Source organism: Triticum aestivum, chromosome 1A (assembly GCF_018294505.1).
Source record: "Triticum aestivum cultivar Chinese Spring chromosome 1A, IWGSC CS RefSeq v2.1, whole genome shotgun sequence".
Taxonomy (NCBI): Eukaryota; Viridiplantae; Streptophyta; class Magnoliopsida; order Poales; family Poaceae; genus Triticum; species Triticum aestivum.
In genome coordinates, this window is record NC_057794.1 from 539,700,655 (window position 1) to 539,726,127 (window position 25,473).

The window sequence follows — 25,473 nt, forward strand, 5'->3', positions numbered from 1 at the left end:
ATGGATCCTACGAGACATACAAGGCCCATGGATCCTACGAGACGTAGAAGGCCCATGGACCCGACGGCCCGTGACGGGCCATGGTCGGGCGAATTGGCCCCCGTTTGAACGATATAGCGTATTCAAAGAATTATCCTACTCAATACTATCACCTCTAAAAAGCCTACACTATTACAACAAAGAGATCAAGGCATAGAAAGGTAGAATAATCCTACACTATACAATAAAGAAATTATAGCCGATTGTACCCACTGGGCATTATGGTTCGGCAGAGGTGATAATAAAGCATACACAAATAGCAAATTACATACACTAGGCAAATACAGCTCATACATCATGGACGCGCATCAACTTAACTCCAATTGAACTATAATCTCTTCAGAAAATAGGATTGGCCGAATTCAGATAGCACAAATTTCAGTCTGCAAAATCTCCAATTCATTCATGGTTACCTTAGTGTCTTGTTTCATTTTTTGACTCCTGCATCTAATACCTGCATGTCCAGTCTCAACTTGTTGATTATACGTTGACAATCATGTACATGTTGTCTTGCCACCTCTAGTTGATGCTCGAGAACATCAGCACATTCCAATTCCAATCCATAATCATTCGGTAACGGCCATGCCGCACTGCTCGCAGATCTTTGGGTTGATGTCACTTCATCCTGAAATGTTTCTGTAAGTACACATGACTAGGGCAAAAATATAGTTACAACAGTGAAGCGAACAAGACACTATTTTGTACTACATGGCAAAACAGGACTAACAATAATGTTACATGTCACTTTCAAAAAAATGTTACACGTCATGAAGCATAAGCAGGTGATATTTTAAAAATTATAAAAAAGATAGTCTGTGCAGCCTGCATACAGAAATCCCTCTTAGCTCACCAGAGGAGCATGATGTTGGGGCCCAATCGAAAACACAGACAAGTTACAAATTTAGACAGCACGTTGCGTATAAGTTAGCAAGCAGTTGGCCATTCTGTGCCTCAATTAAAGTCTTAGGAAGCATAATGAACAGCAGAGGGTTTCATACAAACATACTACAACAGGCAAAACTATGCAATCATTAGCGTAGTATAAACTAGATTGTGAGCCTCATGCAATAATAGTTGGTTAATAGACTTCAAAGCTTCAGGCACACTTCGGCAGAGTAATTAAATGGTAAGGCCTTTAATTATGTCAACTAATAGTGATACAAGTACCGAACATCAGGCATGATTATTTGGGCATCTCATTAACTAAGGACAAATAAAGCAATTGAAAAGAGAAAATTAAGTATGCCTGAAACAAACAAGGAATTGAACTGTTGAGTTGCATACAGTGACTTACCTTAGCAGGTTGAAGAGGCTCAGCGCAACTCCTACTTCTCTTGCAAGGCTCCTTCCTAACATCTTGTACTTGGAAATCCTCAATCTTATCTTCATTGCACCCCCTCTGCAAGGTGACACAAACTAGTTACTCGTCTCCTTGGAAGATAATATGCATACTTTTCAGTCTGTGAACACAAAAGAATGAGATTATGACAAAATAACACCACATAATGAAACATGCCGCATCTCTTGCACTTGCACACAATGAAATGAGCATTTACTATGTCTGCACTATGTAAAAACTAGGCATACCTTCGAACTGGATCTCCAGGTACTCTTGGATAGCCTACTGTAGTGTACAACCAAACCTTTATGTCACCTATGAGTTAGACAAGGCCCCACTACAACAGCCCTTAGTGTTTAAATCGTTGACAAGCTCTGTTAGAGTGTTATGTCAAGAACAACAAGTAATCAAAGCAAACAGTCCTAGTATGGCTGGCTGATGCAAACAAGCAATTGAACAGATGTGTGAGAAAATCTTACATATCAAGAAAAGAAGCAAAGGAGGCTTAAAGACCATCACTTGACTGATCGGGCATTGAAACATCATGTGCAATGTATGAACTAACATAAACATTGCATATTTCTAGATTCTACAATGGAATGCACATGTATTAGGTTATGCCATGTATGATGATGCCTAATGTACAGATAGCAGGCATGAGTGATTCATCATTGCACGCACAATTGAATTGCAGGTTAAGGGCCAGTTCGATTCTGCCTTTTCAGGGCATATTGTCAAAATAAGCCATAAAAGATGTAAAGAAGTCATTTTTGAGTTATGGGCTTGGGCTTAACTAATTTTGCTTTGGAGGGGGGTGTTTCGGGTAGAACCTCACTAAAAATTGAAGGGAAGGGGAATAGTGAAATGACTTTATTGTCTGCCTATATTACACTCAAAATGCAACTGCTGACGCCCGTGTCACACCTGATCCTCAAGTAAAAACAAACACGCAAGCATTCATTGCCTTGCCCGCTTGCATCTCCTCTCCCCTTTCCACTATACGATGAATTGCTATGAGCTGCTTCTGCTGCTGCTATATGATGCATTGCTATGAGCTGCTCCTGCTGCTGCTATATGATGAATTGCTATGAGCTGCTGTTGCTGTATGATGAGTTGCTATGCGTTGTTGCTGCTGCTATATGATGAATTGCTATGAGCTGCTGCTACTGCTATATGATGAGTTGCTACAAGCTGCTCCTGCTACTGCTATATGATGAGTTGCTACAAGCTGCACCTGCTGCTGCTATATGATGAATTGCTATGAGCTGCTCCTGCTGCTGCTATATGATGAATTGCTATGAGCTGCTGCTGGTATATGATGAATTGCAGACTGCTGCTGCTGCTATATGATGCTTTCAGGTGGTGCTGCTATACGATAATAACCAACCACTTGGACCATCGAATTTCAATAAATAATTGTTCTTCATTTAAATGTGGGTCATGCGTTCTTCGTTTAAATTAGGCAATGGGATCTCTATGGAAAACATTGACCAAAGTAGATTGTGCCAAGTAGATGGTATCTTTGTATTTGCATTTTGAGCAAATAGTGATGGTCTGTTTTCCTATCATATTAATTACTGCACTGGGTTCAATTTGTGATGTTTGCAAGTCAAATTAATTTCCATATGGGCAGAAAAATGAAAAAAATATAATGCAATCTAGACTTTCCACTGATCATACCAAAGATAAGCTGAAAACGCAATGAAAATAACTGGTTGGCTTATTACATGGAGCTTATATTCACAGGTGCTTATTTTCTTAGGATAACTCGTAATAACTGTCCCTAAGAAACTTGGCTAATAGAACTGGCATACAAATAACATGTCGCGATGATTGCAATGGAGGAGTGACGTACCATGGCACACTGTATAGGCTCACCGCTGCCTCTCCTTTTTTTGCGATGTTCCATGAAATTGCCACATACATCTTGTACTTTTTCATTGTGTAACCCTATCTGCAAGTTGACATGGCTAATTTCAGACATCTCTACATGATACTACATTGCATATCCCTTGCGCATATTTAAACCACCAATTAATGATTGTGTGCATACCATAAACTAGCCATGATTCTGTATGCTGGACTAGCAGGCACTCTAAGGGAGCCTAATGTAGTGCACTGGAATTCCTACATGCCACCTACAATTTTGTGTAATGTACTGCCCCTGTTCCTAAATATATATCTTTGTAGAAATTCCAGTATGGACCACATACAGATGTATATAGATGCTTTTTCGAGTGTTGATTCACTTATTTTGCTCCATATGTAGCCTATAGTGGAATCTCTAGAAAGACTTATATTTAGGAACGGAGGTACGAGGTAGTATCATGTATGACATCTACATATCTAATTTAGCAGCCAGTAGTAGAAATCATTGTCTGCACAAAGGGATTACTGGTCAAAAATCCTAGCAAAGCACGCTGGCAGGCACAGAACAATACAAGAGAGAGAGGGACGTGCTTACAAGATCATAGCAATGCCTCAGTCCATGATCTTGGTTGGCCAAGCTGTTAGATCCATAAGAAACATCGTCCTTGTAGTTTTTGCCAGCTGCATAACAGGTAACAACGACCGGTTAGTATATTTGAAGTACATCGGGCAGGTGATGCTGGACGGGTTTAAAGGTGACAAGTACCAAGGCCATGGCGGGTGCTTGGCATCTCTCCGTACTGTGGGAATCAGGTTAGAAACGTCGAGGGTGATGACGATGCGCTGGCTGTCAGGGTCCGGTAAGGAGATCTAGAACCGTCGAGTAGGGTGTTTGTGGAGCGGCTCCGGTAGGGTGGACTACAGTGTGGGCGAAGCGGATCTATGGCCGTGGACGAGGGCGTAGGTGAAGCTGCTCCGGTGGTTGGGTTAAGGATGGTGTCGACGATGCGATTCTGCGGCCGTGGACGAGGCATCAGAAGCTGCTCCGGTGGTTGGGTTAAGGGTGGTGTCGACGATGCAGATCTGCGACCGTGGATGGGGCGTCAGAAGCTGCTCCGGTAGGTTGGATGAGGGTGCGAGGAAGCGGATCTGAGGCCGTGGACTTGTGAGTTGGCAAAGCGGCCCCGGTAGGGTTGAGAATGATATAGGAGAAGCTACTCCGGTAGGGTTGAGGAAGGTGTCGGCAAAGAGGATCAGAGGCCGTCGACGAGGGCGTCGGTGGGGCGGCTCCGGGGGGTGTGGACGAATGTAAGTGCATCTAGTGCCTCTTAGTGATTTTGGTGTATTGAAGACTTATAGGTTAAGGGACTAATGCGTGTGTGAGTGTACACAGGTCTATAAGTCTATGAGGAGTTTGATATTTACAGGAAAAGTCGACCCCTAAAAATGAATATCTTCGACTGAAGATTTTGGTATTCTGAAGACTTTCTGAAGACTTTGAAAGTGAAGAAATTGGTGTGACCTTGAAGACTTGGTATTCTTTCGAGGAACATGAAGTGAGAAGAATTTTGTTTTCGTAGTTTCATTTTCTCTTTCTTGAGTCATAGGAACATCGTACTATTAAAGGGGGTCGAGGAAATACTAAGGAAAAATTTCCATGTGATGCTCAACTCAAAATCCTACACCTACCAATCCCTTCGAGTGAAGCCATTGGAAATCTCATACAGTTCAGTCAATTTCTTCAGTGACAGAGACGAAGTTCTTCTGGTCTCTGAGGAATTTGTCCTGACTAAGGAGTTAGGAATTCGCCAGTGCGGATTGCCTACATAGTGAGGAACATGATAGCCCTGAGGATTTTGCTACTCAAAATTCCGACCGTTGCTGTGCTATGCGCCAGCTGTCCCAAAATATCTATCCACCTAACGGTCATATCATTGAAGGGCATTTATGTCTTATCATGTCGGGCTGCTCCCTAGGCTATAAATAGCCGCCCCCCTACAACCACTAGTTGGTTGGCTGCTCCGAGAGAAACTGACACTTGTCATTTGAGAGCAACCCATCCTCCGAGGACTTTGAGCGAAAATCATCAAGTGAGGAAAAACCAAAAACCCAAAACCCAAACACCTACAAACCCCAAGTGATTGAGCATCACTGAAGAGATTGATCCTGAGTGGATCCGATGCTTGTTACCTTTGGAGACTGTGCTTCTTCCAGACGGTTAGGCGTCATTGTCTAGAGCATCCAAGAGGAATTGTGGATCGCCGAGTGACCAAGTTTGTGAAGGTTTGGAAGTCGCTTGAAGACTTACCACGAGTGATTGGACGAGGTCTATGTGACCTTAGTTCAAGGAGAATACGGTGAGGACTGGGTGTCTTGGACTAAGTGTCCTTGACTGGGTGTCCGGGACTGTGTGTCCTCGAGTTTAAATACTCAGCCACTCCAACCAGACGTACAACTAAGACAGCAGTTGGAACTGGTCTACCAAATCATTGTCTTCACCAAGCTCACTGGTTCTATTTCCTCAACTCTTTCATTTCCTCATAACTGTGTTGTGTGCTTGTTCATATCTGTGTTAGAAGACTTTGACTGAAGACTTTCTCAATTTCCTCAGTTTAATTTCTTCAGTCTGTTTGTCTTCATCCCGTGTTATCTTGTGATTACGCTTCCTGTACTCTGTGCCTGTCTTCATTTCATCATGATGACTATGCTTGTATTCTATTATGTTTACCTTTGAGTACTTATTCCGCTGCTAGTAGTTCTTCGCTAAGGAATTTCCTCTCCGGCAAATTCCTCAGTGAAGAATTTCATAAAAATCGCCTATTCACCCCCCTCTAGTCGATATAACACACTTTCAATTGGTATCAGAGCAAGGTACTCCCTTGTTCTGTGTGATTTTGGTTTAACCGCCTAGAGTTTTAGTTATGTCGACCGCAGGTATGATCAAGGTCTTTGCTGGGTGTCCTACCTTCGATGGGATGGACTACCCCTACTGGAAGAATAAGATGCGAATGCATCTTGAAGCAATTGATAACGATCTCTGGTATGTTGTGGAAAATGGTGTTCCCTTAGTCACACCTTCTCTGAATGCTGCTGATGTGAAGAGATTCAAGCAACTCGACTCTCAAGCGAAGAATATCATATGTGGCCATCTGAGCAAAGGACAGTATGGCAGAGTGAGTGCTTTGGAGACAGCAAAGCTTATCTAGGACATGTTGTCCAAAGTGAATGAAGGAGTCTCAACTCAGCGTGACTCTCGAGTTGATGTTCTTCGCAATCTCTTCAACCGCTTCAAAAGACTCGACAATGGAAATGTTCAACAAACCTTCGATCGCCTCACTGACATATCAAATGAGCTTCAAGCACTTGGTGCCACTGACATCACCGACCATGAGGTGGTGAAGAAATTGTTGAGATCACTTGATTCCTCATTTGACACTCTGGCATTGATGATACAAGAACATGCTGATTACAAGTCTCTTGATCCCGCTGATATTCTCGAAAGGCTAAGTACTCCTGAGTTCCAACTTGGTGAAAAGAGAGATCTCTATGGTTCAAGCTATGGCAGAACATGTGCACTGAAGGCCAAGGCAGTATCTATGTCCGAAGATGAAGACTCTGATAGCAGCCTTGGTGATCCTGAAGAACTGAGCCATGATCTGGCTCTGCTCATGAAGAAGTTCCACAAGTTCTCAAGACGTGGTCGCCTTAGAAGATCCTCAAGGAGCAATGATTCCTCACCCAGTGACTACAAGAAGAGGCTCTGTCACAAGTGCAAGAAACCTGGACATTTCATTCAAGATTGTCCTCAGTGGGAGAAGGAATCAAAGAAGAAGAAATACAAGGATTACAGTTCTGATGATGCAAAGAAAAAGAAGAAATCCACAAAATCCTCATCATCAAAATCCTCAAAGCCTTCATATCACAAGAAGAGCAGCTCCAAGAAGGCCAGGGCATTCATTGGCAATGAAATGGACTCTGAGGCTGAATCTGAAGAAAATGAGGAAGAGGAGTCATCTGAGGAGTCCGAATCCGGAGTGGCGAGCCTAGCTCTCGCTACTGCATTCGTCAGCAAGTCTATCTTCAACACTGAAGAAAATGACCTCACTAACATGGCTGATGAAGGCGATGATGACTACGCTCCCACCTATTGCTTCATGGCAAAGGGTGCCAAGGTACTCAAATATACCTCCTCTGAATCAAGTGAGAATGAATCTGATGAAAACCTTAAGCCCAGCTATTCTAAACTTGCTAAGATTGCTATAAAACAACAAAGGGCTTTAGAAAAGGTTCAAAACATGCTAAATAAAAGTGATGATATGTTGGGTGAAGAAATGGATCGCACTGAAACCTTGACTAAAAATCTTCAGAGACTTCAGTCCAAGCTTGACAAACTTCAAAGTCATCATAACACTCTCTTAGAGGATCATGAGAAGCTTTCTTATGAATTTCTTCAAAGAAAGCAAGACCTTGAGAAACTAAGAGTGAGTTATGAAGATCTTCAGAAGGAGCGCCATTCATTACTTGCTCAACAAATCAACACTTCTCAGGAAGAATTTGTTCCTCCATGCTTGAAGTGCATTGAACGTGAATCTACTAATTCTTCACTTGAATGTTCAAATGCTGCTAATGTTTCAAATTCTTCGCATGCCTCTGCTATCACTAATTCCTTATCCGAGGACATTGCTAGTATCAGTGACAATGCAAGGCTGAAGGAATTGTACACGACATGCATGTATAAAAGCCTCAAAGGGCATCAGGCTCTTTGTGATGTGCTTAAAAAGCAGATCCTCAACAGGAACCCTAGGAAAGAGGGTATCGCCTTTGAGAGGAAACTCAATGCTGATGGTACATATTGGAAGCCTGAGCAGTACCCCCAAACTACATGGGTTGCTGCAAAGGGACCTCCAGTTGATCCATCTAACTTATCTGGATTTGCATGTGAATCTCCTCATTCTGATGATGAGTCAATTGAATCCAACTATAAACTGTTCAAAAATCAAGGTGAAGTATTTGCTAGATATGTTGGCACTAACTGCAGGAACGGCTCCCCGATGAAGAAAATCTAGGTTCCCAAAAGATGCCTTGAAAATCTTCAGGTGAATTTCATCATGACGCCACCTGTGAAGAATAGGAACCCCAGATCAAATTCCTCATATGGACCAAATTCCTCATATGGATCAAAGTCCTCATATGAACATCATGGTGCTAACCCGTCTATTTCGCAGGTAAGATCTAAGGATTATGGATATCTGCATTATTCTTCAAATCATTATGTCCATAAGTCCTCGAAGAATTTCTCTGCTTACTCATATGCTTACTCTAACCCATCTTATGTGAAACGAAATGGATTGGCTTCTATGCCATCCTTCTCGTATGGAGCTCGCAGAATGATGAACTCTTTGCCACCCCTTTAGATGTGGGTGGTGAAGAAAAAGAACTAATCTCTTCTGCAGGGTCAGGTCTCCAGACGCACGTAATCGTCTGAAGAATTTGCTGGAGACCTGAGCATGCCTGATAGGACGCAGGCTAATCATGAAGAAATGAACTTTCATTTCTCACGTCCTCATATTGCTTTATCAGTTCTTTTACTTGATGAAATTGATCTAATGAATTGATGTCATATTCTTCACTGATGAAGTATATGAGTTTGTAAGCTGCACTAATTCATCTGCAGGATGATCAACCCCAAGCCACTGAGTGGGTCCTCGATAGTGGATGTACAAACCACATGACTGGTGACAAGAATCTATTGATGGATGCTCCATTATCTCCGTCGCTTCTGAAGCATATCATCTTTGCTGACAAAGGCAAAAGTCAGGTATTGGGTCTAGGTAAGGTTGCGATTACAAAGGATCGACACATGGACAAAGTCAAGCTTGTTGAGTCCTTAGGATACAACCTTATGTCTGTCTCAATGCTTTGTGATCTTGATATGGTTGTTGTCTTTGGCAAGTACCGTTGTGCTGTGGTTATGGAAGCTGACAATTCCAAACTCTTCGAAGGCTTTAGGAGAGGAGACTTGTATATTGTTGATTTCTCTACAGGACCACAACCAGTCGTGTGCTTACTTGTAAAAGCTTCAGAAGGCTGGCTCTGGCATCAATGACTTGGTCATGCAGGCATGAGGAATTTGCACACGCTTGCGAAGAAGAAGCATGCCATTGGCATCGAGAATGTCAAATTCCTCAAGGATCACTGAGGGAGTCCTGGATTAGGGGGTGTTCGGATAGCCGAACTATACCTTCAGCCGGACTCTTGGACTATGAAGATACAATATTGAAGACTCCGTCCCGTGTCCGGAAGGGACTTTCCTTGGCGTGGAAGGCAAGCTTGGCGATACGGATGTTCAGATCTCCTACCATTGTAACCGAATCTATGTAACCCTAACCCTCTCCGGTGTCTATATAAACCGGAGGGTTTTAGTCCGTAGGACGAGATACACATCAACAATCATACCATAGGCTAGCTTCTAGGGTTTAGCCTCTCTGATCTCGTGGTAGATCTACTCTTGTACTACCCATATCATCAATATTAATCAAGCAGGACGTAGGGTTTTACCTCCATCGAGAGGGCTCGAACCTGGGTAAAACTTTGTGTCCCTTGCCTCCTGTTACCATTCGGCCTAGACGCACAGTTCGGGACCCCCTACCCGAGATCTGCCGGTTTTGACACCGACATTGGTGCTTTCATTGAGAGTTCCTCTGTGCCGTCGCTGTCGGGGGACTAATCCACGAGCACCTATGGGACCGGCGGACCGAGTCCCTTTCGTTTCGGCGGGGGCGAGGGTCGCACGAAGAGCGGATCGAGGCGAAGCACACGAGCAGTTTACCCAGGTTCGAGCCGCACGGATGCGTAAAACCCTACTCCTGCTTTGTGGTTTGTATAGAGTTCTTACTCGGGAGCGCGGAGTGCTACAGTACACCCCAGCAGCCAACGAGACCGAGCGTGAGTGTTCTCTTCCTCCCGCCTCCCTCCCTCTACGTTGCGCATGGGCCTCCTTTTATATGCTCAAGGGGTCACCGACAGGTGGCAACGTAGACAAGGGTAAAAATGGAAAGGTGTTGCGGTTGGTACAGCTACCTGCTACAGTGTATCATACCTAACCCTGACGGCAGGGGACCAGGGCATTAAATGCCCATCTGCGTCGCCTAAATAGTGCAAAAGGGACCGTCAGGGACGCCACCGCTCGCCACGATGGCAATCTTGTCAGTGCCGCTTGCCACCGCGCACCACTGGCTGCACAGCCTCCCGCCACGTACGCCTGGAAGGGTCCCAGAGCGACACATTGGTGGATATGCTGGAGCGCGGGCACAGAGTGGTGGCTTGCCGCGGCAAGCGCCTTGCCGCGGTCGTTGTCTTGTCGCGTCCGGGAGCTTGTCGCTCACCGGGCCTTGCCGGGACGCGTGGCGCGTCGCGGCAAGTTCCTTGAGATGCCTTGGTTGGCCTTCCCGACAAGCTCCTCTTGCCGGGGTCTTGTCTCCTTGGCTTGGATACTTTGTCCTTGAATGGCTCCAAAGGAACCACGGAGGACCTTGGCGGTCACCCGGCAAGCCTTGCCGCGGGATGCTGCGACTGCCCGTGCACAAGTTCAGGATACTAGGGTACCCCTACTCTAGTACACCGACAGTCGCCGTCAGGCCCGATGGCTCCTACGATCATCAATGGCGATGCAGTCCAGGGTGAGACCTTCCTCCCCGGACAGATCTTCGTCTTTGGTGGCTTCGCACTGCCAGCCAATTCACTTGGCCATCTAGAGCAGATCGAAAGCTACGCCCCTAGCCGTCAGGTCAGATTCGGAAGTTTAAACTACACGGCTGACATCCGCGGGGACTTGATCTTCAACAGATTCGAACCACTGCCGAGCGCGCCGCACTGTCATGACGAGCATGATCTAACTCTACCGCCGAACGATGCCCTGGAGGCCGCACCCGCACCGGCTCCAACCCTTAGTTCAGAGTCAACTGCGCCGATCGAGGATGGGCAGTTGGACGCCACCTCGGGGGCTGCGATCCAAACGGCAATTGAGCCGAACACCAGCCCCGTACTCTGTGAGGCTCGTGACTCCAAGGAGCCGGACTCCTCTCCGGACTCCGAACCCTCCGCACCCCTGCCAGTCGAATCCGATTGGGCGCCGATCATGGAGTTCACTGCCGCAGACATCTTTCAGCACTCGCCTTTCGGCGATATCCTGAAGTCACTGAAGTCTCTCTCTTTATCAGGAGAGCCCTGGCCGGACTACGGTCATCAAGGTTGGGGTACGGACGACGAAGAAATTCAAAACCCACCCACCACCCACTTTGTAGCCACTGTCGACGACTTAACCGACATGCTCGACTTCGACTCCGAAGACATCGACGGTATGGATGCCGATGAAGGAGATGATGAAGAACCAGCGCCTACTAGGCCCTCGAAAGCCACCTCGTCATATGCCATATACATGGTGGACACCCCAAAAGAGGGAGAGGGCGATGGAACAGCGGAGGATGACCCCTCCAAGAAACAGCCCAAGCGCCGGCGTCAGCGGCGCCGCTCAAAATCCCGCCAACACAAAAACGGTGATTCTAGCACGGGAGATAATAATACTCCGGAGAGTGCCGAAGAAAACCCCCTCCAGCAAGGTTTAGCACAGGAGGATGGAGAAACCAGCCCTCATGAGAAAGCGGCAGACAGAGAGGTCGAGGACGATAATTATATGCCTCCCTCCGAAGACGAGGCAAGCCTCGACGACGATGAATTCGTCGTGCCAGAGGATCCCGTTGAGCAAAAGCGTTTCCAACGCAGGCTTATGGCCACGGCAAGAAGCCTCAAGAAAAAACAGCAACAGCTCAGAGCTGACCAAGATTTTCTGGTTGACAGATGGACTGAAGTCCTTGCGGCCGAAGAGCATAAACTCGAACGCCCCTCCAAGAGTTACCCAAAGCGCAAGTTGCTACCCTGATTAGAGGAGGAAGCACTTGATGCGGCCGAACGGCCACCTCGTGGCCGCGATAGAGAGGCCTCCCGGCCCTCCACTCAAGGCGCACCCCGTACCAAGGCACGGGAATATGCGCCGGACTTATGAGACATGTTGGAGGACAAGGCAAGGCAAACACGATTGATCTACGGATCGCGTGGGCACCCCATGGCTCGAGACGGTAACCGTCACGCCGGCCACAAATTCGGCAGGGCCGAACACAGTAGACAAAGCTCATTGGAGCTACGTCATGATATCGCCCAGTACAGAGGCGCCGCACACCCACTGTGCTTTACAGACGAAATAATGGATCATCAAATCCCTGAGGGTTTCAAACCCGTAAACATCGAATCATATGATGGCACAACAGACCCTGCGGTATGGATCGAGGATTATCTCCTTCATATCCACATGGCCCGCAGCGATGATTTTCACGCCATCAAATACCTCCCACTCAAGCTTAAAGGACCAGCTCGGCATTGGCTCAATAGCTTGCCAACAGGATCAATCAGTTGTTGGGAGGACCTGGAAGCCGCATTCCTCGACAATTTCCAGGGCACTTATGTGCGACCCCCAGACGCCGATGACCTAAGTCACGTAATCCAGCAGCTAGAGGAATCGGCCAGACAATTCTGGACACGGTTCCTAACAAAGAAAAATCAAATAGTCGACTGTCCGGACGCTGAGGCCCTAGCAGCCTTCAAGCACAATATCCGTGACGAGTGGCTGGCCCGGCACCTTAGACAAGAAAAGCCGAAATCTATGGTAGCACTCACGACACTCATGACCCGCTTTTGCGCGGGAGCAGACAGCTGGCTCGCTCGTAGCAACAATATAACCAAGAACCCTGGTAGTTCGGACACCAAGGACATTAGTGGCAGGTCGCGTCGCAACAAGCAGAAGCGCCGCATTAACGGCGACAATGCTGAGGATACGGCAGTTAATGTCGGATTCAGAGGCTCTAAATCTGGTCAGCGGAAGAAGCCATTCAAAAGGAATCCTAGGGGCCCGTCCAGCTTGGACCGAATACTCGACCGCTTGTTCCAAATACATGGCACCCCCGAAAAGCCGGCCAATCACACCAACATGAATTGTTGGGTGTTCAAGCAGGCAGGCAAGCTAAGCGCCAACAATGAAGACAAGGGGCTGCATAGCGATGACGACGAGGAGCCCCGGCCGCCGAACAACAATGGACAGAAGGGTTTTCCCCCACAAGTGCGGACGATGAACATGATATACGCCACCCACGTCCCCAAAAGGGAGCGGAAGCGTGCGTTAAGGGACGTATACGCGGTAGAGCCAGTCGCCCCAAAGTTCAACCCATGGTCCTCCTGCCCGATCACCTTTGATCGAAGAGACCATCCCACTAGCATCCGTCATGGCGGATTTGCCCCATTGGTTCTAGACCTAATTATTGACAGATTTCATCTCACTAGAGTCCTCATGGACGGCGGCAACAGTCTGAACCTGCTTTACTAGGATACAGTGCGAAAAATGGGCATCGATCCCTCGAGGATTAAGCCCACCAAAACGACCTTTAAAGGCGTAATACCAGGTGTAGAGGCCAACTGTACAGGCTCAGTCACACTTGAAGTGGTCTTCGGATCCCCGGATAATTTCTGAAGCAAGGAATTGATCTTCGACATAGTCCCATTCTGTAGTGGCTATCATGCACTTCTCGGACGAACCGCATTCACCAAATTCAATGTGGTACCGCACTACGCATACCTTAAGCTCAAGATGCCAGGCCCTCGTGGAATAATTACGGTCAATGGAAACACCGAACGATCCCTCCGAACAGAGGAGCACACGACGGCCCTTGCAGCGGAAGTACAAAGCAGCCTCTTCAGGCAGTTCTCTAGTCCGGCCATTAAACGTCCGGACACCGTCAAGCGCGCCCGAAGTAACCTACAACAAGACCGCCTGGCATGTTCCGAGCAGGCATAGCAATGCGGCCCCAACCAACCCTCGCAAAAAGGCGACACTAGTACTTCGCGTACATAACTACGCTCTAGAAATACCATGGGCATAGGGAGAGGGGCACCATCACGGCACGCCCAAAACACGGCTTAAACTGCACCAGGGGCTGCCGATTCTTTACTTTTCTCTTACTTCCAGGACTCTACTCTTCAGAAGGCCTGTTCGGCAGTTCAATTGCCGCACAAACGATGCAAGGACCAGGGAAGCAGACAAGCCATGCCGCATTACGGGAATCCCAGGTGGTCTCTATCACGAGCAGTATACCTGTTTCGCATACTATTCCGCAGCTTGCCCCTAGAGCAGACATGTTAAACTGTCCAACTTTTCGTTTATCGCATTACTTGTATCGTTCTGCTTTGATCGCAACTATTTTTAATAAACAATGCATAGCTTTTGTCTATTTTTTTGCATTATCTTTTTATAAATAAATGTTCCTTAACGACATGTTGCACCCGTACAACTTGGTACGGCCAAAATACGCCAGGGGCTTTTAGCACCCCTCAATATGGTGTGAGAAGTCCGAACACTTTCACAAGTGTGGCACCCCAAACTTATAGCACTATATGCATCGGCTTCGAATCATGTCTTGGGTCAATAGTTGGGTTTGCCCGGCTCCTATGTTTTGGTGCCTTACGTTCTGCTATATCGGCTAAGGTAGCACTAGGAGAACCACTGCGATTGTGCCCCAGTTGAGCTGGGCCGAGCACCTCAGTGGAGAAAGCTAAAACTGACCGTCATGATGAAGCGAGAGCTGGTCGCTGTTCAAGAGGTTTTTTCGAGTCCCTAAAGACTTATGTTGCTTAGGGCGAGGAGTCGGCTCTGTCTGGCCAAGGCGTGGATAGCGCCCCGAACTCGATCTTCCGAATACTAGGGGCTTTGCCGAAATTTAAAATTATAGAATTCTATGGCTAAGTGAGAGTGTTCACGCATTATAGTCCGATTGCCTCGTTCGTTGGGCTGAGCGCCTCCCTCAAAGGACCCAAATATGGGAAAAAGAGCGCCCAGGTTTATCCCTGAACACCCCAGCACTAGTGGCAAGGGGGCAGAAGCCGACGACTCGCCATCTCTCAGTATTGATAAACAACCGCACAGAAGGTAATATTTTAAATTCAAGCAGCATTGCTCAGCGCATATGAACAAGTTTTCAGCGCACAGGACAAACACGAGCGAGTTTTACTCAAAAATTACATCCCTAGTACATTCATCCGCCACAAGGCGGGCACCCTTCAGAACATCCTTATAGTAATTTTCGGGCTTGCGATGCTCTTTCCCCGCTGGTGGCCCGTCCTTCACAAGCTTCTCCGCATCCAGCCTGCCCTAGTGCACCTTAGCACGGGCAAAGGCCCTACGAGCACCTTCAATACAGATGAAGCGCTTGATGACTTCGAGCCTTGGACAGGCCTCCACCAGCCGCCGCACCAGCCCGAAATAGCTCCCAGGCAGAGCCTCTCCAGGCCACAGCCGAACTAGGAGGCCCTTCATGGCCTGTTCGGCCGCCTTGTGGAGCTCGACCAGTTACTTCAGTTGGTCGCTCAAGGGCACGGGGTGTCCGGCCTCAGCATACTGAGACCAGAACACCTTCTTCGTCGAGCTGCCCTCCTCGGCTCGATAGAATGCGACGGCATCGGATACACTCCGGGGAAGATCTGCAAATGCCCCTGGAGAGCTCCGGATTCGGGTAAGTATCAAGTAACTCACGTTTATGTGTTTACTTTGCATAAAGAATGCCTTACCCACCGCTATCTTCTTCACCTCATCCAACTCCTAGAGGGTCTTCTGGGATTCGGCCTTGGCAGATTTGGCATTTTCAATAGCCACCGCAAGCTCGGACGCTTGCGCCTTCGAGTCACGCTCCAAACTCTCATGTTTTTCCATGAGAGCCTGCAGCTCTTACTGCACCTTGCCAACCTCGGCCTTATACTTCTCCCACTCGGTACGCTCCGAGGCCGAATTCTTCTCGGCCTCGTCCAGCGCTTGCTTAAGGGTCGCCACCTCAGACATGGCCCCTACAATAGCAACGATAATCCTGTTATTTTTTGCAATTGCACCTTTTTATATATATATTTTTAACAAGGTATTTCTTACCTTCATTGTCCTCGTGCTGCTTCTTGGCACGCTCGAGCTCTTGCTTGGACCTTTCGAGGTCCTGCTTCAGCGTGTCCACTTCCGCAGTCAGTGGGGCGGACGCAAGCAGGGTAGCCTGCACATGCATATTGACTCATTTTTGTTAGACTCCTGCGAATTCTATTTGATCCTCTATTCGGCTTTTCTTCCCGAACGCCAAACAGAGCATCAGGGGCTACTGTTTATGTGGTACTATTATTTACACTTTCTTTACTTACCTCAAAGCCTGTCAAAAGGCTAGTACAAGCTTCAAGCAGTCTGTTTTTTGCGGACTGAACCTTCTGGACCACCGCACTCATAATAGCGCGGTGCTCCTCGTCGATGAAGGTGCCTTGGAGCGCCTCCAGCATATTGTTCGGCGCCTCCGGTTGGACGGAGGCCGCCAACACGGTGGACTTGCTCCTCTTGGAAGGAGGTCCCCCGCCGGACTCCGGAACCTTTAAAGGTTCCGGAGCGGTGTCCGGCCTAGAGCCAGACTTGGAGCCCTGGGGGGTTTCATCCCCCTTACTCCTGGAGTCCGGAAGGTCGCCTTGCAGCGCCTTCGGGACCACCTCCTCCCTGCTTGGAACCTGGTGGGACAACACCTCGGTGTCGTCCGTAGGGTGGGGGGAGGAAGCCGTCGGAAGTGAGTTCACATCCGACGAGTCCAGTGAGCCGCTCGATGATGCGTCGAGCCGGTCTTTGGGTGGGCTGCATAAGCAAATTCGACATAAGGGAAAGCTGTGCAATAAACGAATACTATGAATTACTCTGGTATCCGGATACTTACGATTTTGCCAGGGGCTTGGCCCTGGGCTGCCACTCATCTCCGCCGTCGTCGGCGTCGGCGGAGTAGTCCGGAGGAAGGGTTTCCCCTTCTTGGACCCTTCGGCCTCCTCAGAGAGGGTGGCCTTCCTTTTCTTCTCTCCTCCCGCTGGAGGGGGAGAGTTTTCTTCTTCTTTCTCCTTGTCTTCGTGAGAGGAAGGCGCTTCGGGACCGTCGGATGATGAATCCGACACCTCCTGGCGCCGGGCGCTCTTTCGAGTCCCCGTGGCCATTTTCGTGGCCTTCTTCTCCGGCACCACGTAGGGCGCTGGAACCAGCAGCCTCGCCAAGCGAGCGTCCGCTGGGCCTTCGGGCAAAGGGGCCGGACAGTTGATCTGTATGGACGTCACCTGCCAATCCTGTCAGAGGAAAGGGAGCTTAGATCCTGCATAGAGTCAAACTATGGAAAACTGATACCCTGTAAAAGGAAAAAACAGCTTACCGTGAGCGCGTGACGCTGCACGCTGAATCCGCGATCCTCGGTAGCGGATACGGGAGCCTCGGCGCCCTTGAAAAGCATCCTCCAGGCATCTTCGTACGTCGTGTCGAAGAGCCTATTTAGAGTTTGATGCTGCGTCGGGTCGAACTCCCACAGATTGAAGGCCCATCGTTGACACGGGAGGATCAAGCGAATTAGCATAACCTGGACTACGTTGACAAGCTTGAGCTTCTTGTCCACCAGGGTTTGGATGCATGTTTGGAGTCTAGTCAGCTCTCCTTTTTTACCCCAAGACAGGCCTGTCTCCTTCCAGGAGGTGAGCCGCGTAGGGGGGCCAGATCGAAACTCAGGGGGTGCGACCCATTCGGCGTCGCGCGGCTCGGTGACGTAAAACCACCATGATTGCCACCCCTTCAGGGTCTCCACAAAGGAGCCCTTGAGCCACAAGACGTTGGCCATCTTGCCGACCATGGCACCGCCGCACTCCGCTTGGCTGCCGCGCACCACCTTTGGCTTGACGTTGAAAGTCTTAAGCCATAGGCCAAAATGGGGGTAGATGCGGAGGAACGCCTCGCACACGACGATGAACACCGAGATGTTGAGGACGAAGTTCGGGGCCAGATCGTGGAAATCCAGGCCGTAGTAGAACATGAGCCCCCGGACAAATGGATGCAGAGGGAAGCCCAGTCCACGGAGGAAATGGGGGAGGAATACCACCCTCTCATGGGGCCTAGGAGTGGGGGTGAGCTGCCCCTTTTCGGGAAGCCGGTGCGCGATGTCGCTAGCCAGATATCCGGCCTTCCTCAGCTTTTTGATGTGTTCCTCCGTGACGGAGGAGACCATCCACTCGCCTCCCGCTCTGGACATGACTGGAGAAGGTGGAGGTGGTAGTGCGGACTTGGGCGCTGGAGCTCGAGTGCGCAAGAATGGATAGGCAAAGGAGGAAGAAGGCATGGGTGAAAAGGTGGATCCTTATCCCCTTATATGGGTGGACGCAACTACGTGTCCCCACCAGCCTGGTAAAACTCGCTTATCTCCAAGCGCCGTAATCAATGGCGCGGTTGGGTTACCCATGCCTATATTGATGAGAATCCCGGAGTAAGGGGACACGATCTCTGCTTTAACAAGATGTGCCAAGGAAATGGCCTCGCATAACGCGCTAAGATGGGACAGTAAAATGGTTCGAATAAAAGCTTGGCCGTGGTGTGATGTCACACTACGGAGTACGTCAGCAGATTAGATTTGTGTAAATATTATTCTCTCTATGGCAATATGTGGAAACTTATTTTGCAAAGCCGGACACTATCTTTGTGTTCGAAATCTTCTATGAAGTACTTGGAGGAGGAACCCGCCTTGCAATGCCGAAGACAATCTGCGCGCCGGACTCGTCGTCATTGAAGCCTGGTTTAGGGGCTACTGAGGGAGTCCTGGATTAGGGGGTGTTCGGATAGCCGAACTATACCTTCAGCCGGACTCCTGGAATATGAAGATACAAGATTGAAGACTCCATCCTGTGTCCGGAAGGGACTTTCCTTGGCGTGGAAGGCAAGCTTGGCGATACGGATGTTCAGATCTCCTACCATTGTAACCGACTCTATGCAACCCTAACCCTCTCCGGTGTCTATATAAACCGGAGGGTTTTAGTCCGTAGGACGAGATACACATCAACAATCATACCATAGGCTAGCTTCTAGGGTTTAGCCTCTCTGATCTCGTGGTAGATCTACTCTTGTACTACCCATATCATCAATATTAATCAAGCATGACGTAGGGTTTTACCTCCATCGAGAGGGCCCGAACCTGGGTAAAACTTCGTGTCCCTTGCCTCCTGTTACCATCCGGCCTAGATGCACAGTTCGGGAACCCCTACCCGAGATCCGCCGGTTTTGACACCGACAATCACCTATGCGGAGCCTGTGAAGCTGGGAAGATGACCAAGGCCAAGCATCCAGCGAAGACTATCATGACCACCACTCGCCCATTTGAATTGCTTCACATGGATCTCTTTGGTCCTAATCATTATTCTGTTATCTCAAATGAAGCATCTCAATATGGCTTTGTTATTGTTGATGATTATTCTCTTTACACATGGGTACACCTTGTTACTTACAAACATGAAGTGCAGGAAGTCTTCAAACGATTTTCCTCGACGGCTTCAACCATCTTTGGTGTGAAGATCAAGCACATCAGAAGTGACAATGGCACTGAGTTCAAGAATTCTAGTCTCGATGACTATCTTGATGAACTTGGTATCACTCATGAGTTATCTGCTCCTTACACTCCTCAGCAGAATGGCGTCATGGAGCGCAAGAACAGGACTCTTGCTGAGATGGCTCGCACTATGCTTGATGAATACAAAACGCCTCGTCGTTTCTGGACTGAGGCAATTGATACTGCGTGCCACATCATCAACAGAGTATATCTTCACAAATTCTTCAAAAAGGCTGCCTATGAACTCCTCACTGATAAGAAACCCAATGTAAGTTATTTCAAAGTCTTCGGTGCTAAATGTTGGATTAGAGATCCTCATCACAACTCAAAATTTGCACCGAAAGCACATGAAGGTTTTATGCTTGGTTACGGAAAGGACTCGCACACCTACAGAGTCTTCAACAACGTTCTTCACAAAGTTGTTGAAACTGTAGATGTGCGGTTCGATGAAACTAATGGCTCGCAAAGAGAGCACCTACCTACTGTGATAGATGAACCAACACCTGAGGAAACTATCAAGTTCAAGGATACTGAGGATGTCATTCCTACTAAAGAATCTACTGAAGAATTCATTCTAGAACATGTAGAACGTCGAGCTAATGCACCTGAAGAAAATGCTGAAGAAAATGGTGCTGAAGAAAACGCTGATCAAACTCTTCAATGACAACCAGCTCGTCCTCGCATTGCAAAAGAAGTGCAAGTTGAAAAGATCGTCAATGACATCAAAGCGCCAGGTCCTCTCACATGCTCAAAAGCTTCACATTTGTCTAACTGTTGTGGGCAGTATGCTTTTGTCTCTATTACAGAGCCCACTAAGGTAGATGAAGCATTTTTGGAGCCTGAGTGGATTCAGGCCATGCAAGAGGAATTACATCAGTTCGAGCTTAACAATGTCTGGGAACTGGTCAAACGTCCAGATCCTCGCAAGCACAATATCATCGGCACAAAGTGGATCTACCGCAACAAGCAAGATGACAATGGCCTTGTGGTGAGGAATAAGGCACAACTTGTAGCTCAAGGCTACACACAGGTTGAAGGAATTGATTTCGATGAAACTTTTGCACCTGTTGCTAGACTTGAGGCTATTCGCATATTACTTGCTTATGCTAACCATCATGATATCACTTTATATCAAATGGATGTGAAAAGTGCATTCCTCAATGGTAAGCTTGAGGAAGAAGTATATGTTGCTCAACCCCCAGGTTTTGAAGATCCAAAGAATCCTGACAAAGTCTTCAGACTCAACAAGGCCCTCTATGGCCTCAAGCAAGCCCCACGGGCTTGGTATGATACCTTGAAGGAACTCTTCATGAAGAAAGGCTTCAAACCCGGTTCACTCGACCCTACTCTTTTCACTAAATCTTATGATGGTGAATTGTTTGTGTGCCAAGTATATGTTGATGATATTATCTTTGGCTGTACTGACCAACGTTATAGTGATGAATTTGCCTATATGATGAGTGAAGAATATCAAATGTCTAGGATGGGAGAGTTGAAATTCTTCTTAGGTCTTCAAATTCGTCAACAACACAATGGCATATTCATATCTCAGGAGAAATACCTCAAGGATGTACTGAGGAAATTCGGCATGCAAGATTGCAAAGGCGTCAAAATTCCTATGCCCACAAATGGCCATCTATGCACTGATGAAAATGGTATTGACTTCGATCATAAGGTATACCGCTCCATGATAGGTTCCTTATTATACTTATGTGCATATAGGCCAGATATAATGCTTAGTGTTTGCATGTGTGCCCGATTTCAAGCTGCACCGAAGGAATCACACCATAAGGCTGTGAAGCATATTCTTCGATATCTAGCTCACACACCAACACTTGGATTATGGTACCCCAAGGGCTCGGCTTTTGATATTGTTGGATATTCTGACTCTGACTATGCTGGTGATCGTGTGGATCGCAAGTCAACATCTGGTACATGTCATTTCCTCGGACGATCTTTGGTTTGTTGGTCCTCGAAGAAACATAACTACGTATCACTATCTACTGCTGAAGCTGAGTACATTGCCGCTGGTTCTTGCTGTGCCCAATTGCTATGGATGAAGCAAACTGTCAAGGACTACGGCGTCAACATGAAGAATGTGCCTCTCTTCTGTGACAATGAGAGTGCCATCAAGATTTCTCACAACCCAGTTCAGCACTCGAAGACAAAGCACATTCAGATTCGTCATCATTTTCTTCGTCATCATGTGTTGAAGGGCGACATTTCTATCGAGCATGTGAAGACTGAAGAACAGCTAGCCGATATCTTCACAAAGCCCTTGGATGAGAAGAGATTTAGCAAGTTGCGGTGTGTGCTAAATATCCTAGAATCTTCGAATGTTCTTTGAAAAGGACACTCATCCTAACACTTATGCAAAATTGATGACTTAGATGTGCAACACATGAAGAAACGTTTTTCTTCAATAAATGAAGAATAACACTCTTAGTGTGAAGAAATTAATGAAGAATTTGATTCTCAGAACCCTACGATAATTGTACGCGGTATCTGAAATCATCATTCTTATACGGTGGGTCACGCCACCACCAAAAGTTGAAATTCCTCAAATTATTCATATTCTTCAACTTTGCATAGTCTTCACTGGTTCCGTTGTTTTTCTTCATGTGCATTCTATTTGAAACTCGTTCAAAATCTTCACTGTGTCCTTGTCAGCTGAAGAATTGGGAACGGAACTTTAAAACCTATCTTATCGAAATTTTCGGTTTTGCCTCTTAAACCGTTCTGCATCCCACGATACACTTATCCACTCACCCACGATCTAACACGATCTCCACCTCTCACTACGTGGGTGATACATGTCATGCGAATGAGAAGGGTCAGGGGCACGTTCATCCAATTTCTTCGGGTGAGCAATTTTTCACCATGGCTATAAATACCCCTCCTTCCCTTCTTCACTTCTTTTACTCCGCTTGACCTCTCTCTCCAGCTCGAGCTTCTCAAACCCTAGCGCCGCCGCTACTTCATCGCCGCCGGTGAGGAAGAGCTTCACTGCCTCGACCTCGTCGCCGACGTACTCGCGCCAACCGCGGACATCTTCACTCCGCCGCCGCCGTAGCCGTCTTCCTTCGCCAAGTTAGGGCGTGGAAGATCTACACAGACGAACTTCACATCTCCTCACTCCAGTTCGTTGTGTTCTTCGTCCAGGGTAATTAAAAGTTACTTTTACTGCCCTCGTTGATTCGAATGATTATCTACAAAATCTTCAAAAGTGTTTTTCTTCATAATTTCACACACTGAACACCTCACAAGTCATATGTTCTTGATTCGTTTCTCTAAGCATCATTTTTCTTCAAGATTCCTCAATTGTGTGGATCTTCGATCTATACAACTCTGGAACCTAAGACAAAGAACGCTTAGTGAAAATCTTCAAGACTCATCTGGTCAAATTCCTCGAACTTGTTCTTTTTGAAAAACCTTCTGAGAACGCATATGACCTCTCCAAATTCCTCGCAACTATACTCTGTTCACATGTACACATGTCAGCTGCTGAATCACTAGGTTCTCATCAACTTAACTCATTTGTAGCGTTCCTCGAAGAAAAGTTGCATACTTCTTCAGAGAATTTGATTGTTCAAATTCCTCAACTGAAGAAAATGGCTGATGGTAAAAGGCCACAGAAGGGAGGAAAGAGGCCTGAGGTAAATACAGCGTTTGAAATCCCTGATGACATATATGCTGGGTACTGCACACCTACTGAGGAAACCAAGAATGAGCGCAAAGTGCGCAAACAGAGGATAGAGAGGAGATGGGCAAGAGAATGGAGGGAGTACATATATGTCACTCCTAAGTACATGAAGAAATTCGCACTCAATCCTCCATGCCCAAGAGCTCCATTAGCACCTGGCCAAATAGCAGATCCCACCAGCCTCAAGCGCAGTGAGGACTATCCTGATGAATGGACCAAGCGCGAAGCCAAGCTGGCTAAGCAAGCCATAGAAGCAGTGAGGAAATTCAATGAAGACTCTGCTGCTGCTGCCTCTGCTGAGGCCTCTGCTGTCAAGCCAAAGAAGGCTATCTCTAAGAAGCCTGCATGCAGGCCAAGTTCCTCAGCAATGCCCTCACGGCCAGAATCATCAAAGCCCTCACGGCCAATTCCTCATGCTGCTCCTGTTCCTCCCAAGTTCTCAACTCCTCCGCCAAAGCCCTCAGCTATTCCGACCAAATCCTCAGCACCTGTGCATCTCGCTTCATTCCAAATGACTGCCGGCATCTCCATTGCCTTAGGTGTCTCAGCTAGTTCCTCAACTGCACCAAGTTCCTCAGCTGGCCCCTCACTACTGAAGACAAAGGCCACTGCTGGACGAGGTCCACGCCCAAGTCCTCAAAAGAAGCAAGTCGCTTTCCAAGTGCCGTCTGATGAAGACGAAGCTGATGATGATGAACTTACAGAAATCATCAGAGACAGGCAAGTCAGGGCCGCTAGAGCCAAAGGATCAGAGGTGCCACTGCTTTTGGATCCCAAGCTGATCCTCGACTACATTGATGATTGGCACAAGGACCCCAACACTCCCTTGCCTGACTTCAAGCTGACTCCTGGCCAGAGTCACATGCTGACCCACTTCATTCAAGAAGAAAAGTGGAAATTTGAGAAGGCCAGGCAGATCAAGAAAGCGCATTACAAGAAAGAGCGCTATCTGAAGAAAAACGTTATCTCTATGACAACTGAAGAACTTGTCACTATTCAGACTGAGATTAAGAAACTCGGTAATGACTTTGATGCATATCGCGCTGATTGGCTTGGAGCCAAGGTTCATTTTGTGAAACTTGCGGATAACTTCACTTCCAATGTTGCAGCCCCAACGCAATAGGAAATTCCTCAGGCTGAAGCATCTGCTCAGCCTACTGAAGAAAATGCCAGCACCACTGATGACAATCAGGCTGCTGAAGATAATGTGAGTTCCAGGGCTGATGACTGCATTCCGGCCGCTGATGAAATTGCCAGGGCACCCACTAGTGGTGTGCCTGAAGAAACTGAAGAACTCAGGGCAACTGCATCAGTTGTGCCTGAAGACAATCAACCAGATTCCTCAGCTGCTCCTGCACCAACTTCAACTCCAATCCTTCCATCTGCATCAGATGTGAAGAAGACCAAGGCTGCAGAGCGTGCTGCAGTGAAGAAAAGGAAAGCATCAGCTGCTTCAGATTCTTCAGGTCCGAAGAAAATGAAGCCTATGACAAGCTCATTTGCAAATCCGATTGATGTTGTTCCCATCTCAACCAGGCCATCAAAGGACCTTGTTCCTTTTGATGAAGAATATGTGATCCCCAGTGGATCTGATGAAGAAACTCCTTCTGCTACTTCGTCTGAACCATTGGATGAAGAAATTGAAGTAGATGCGATCCCTTCAACACTTATCATCTCCTCGCCTATGCCTCAGTTCACAGCTGAAGAGGCTGGCGTTGAAGAAATGGAAGATGAAGATGTGGACATTGGCTGCTCCACACCCGTAATCAGTGATGAATTCTGGGAAAGTCAGCATCCAAACTCTCCAATGTTCACCCCTCTATAGCAAATTCCTTAGTCCCCCACACAAACTGTTCACATGGGCTCTGAAGAAACTCATCCCACTGCATCTGTCCATGAGGAAATTCCAGCCACTAGTGCTGAAGAAACTGCTGCTGCTGAACAACCAACTACACAGACTGCCACTGAGGAGGAACCAGAAATTCCTCAGCCTGAAGAACCTGCGATTGAGA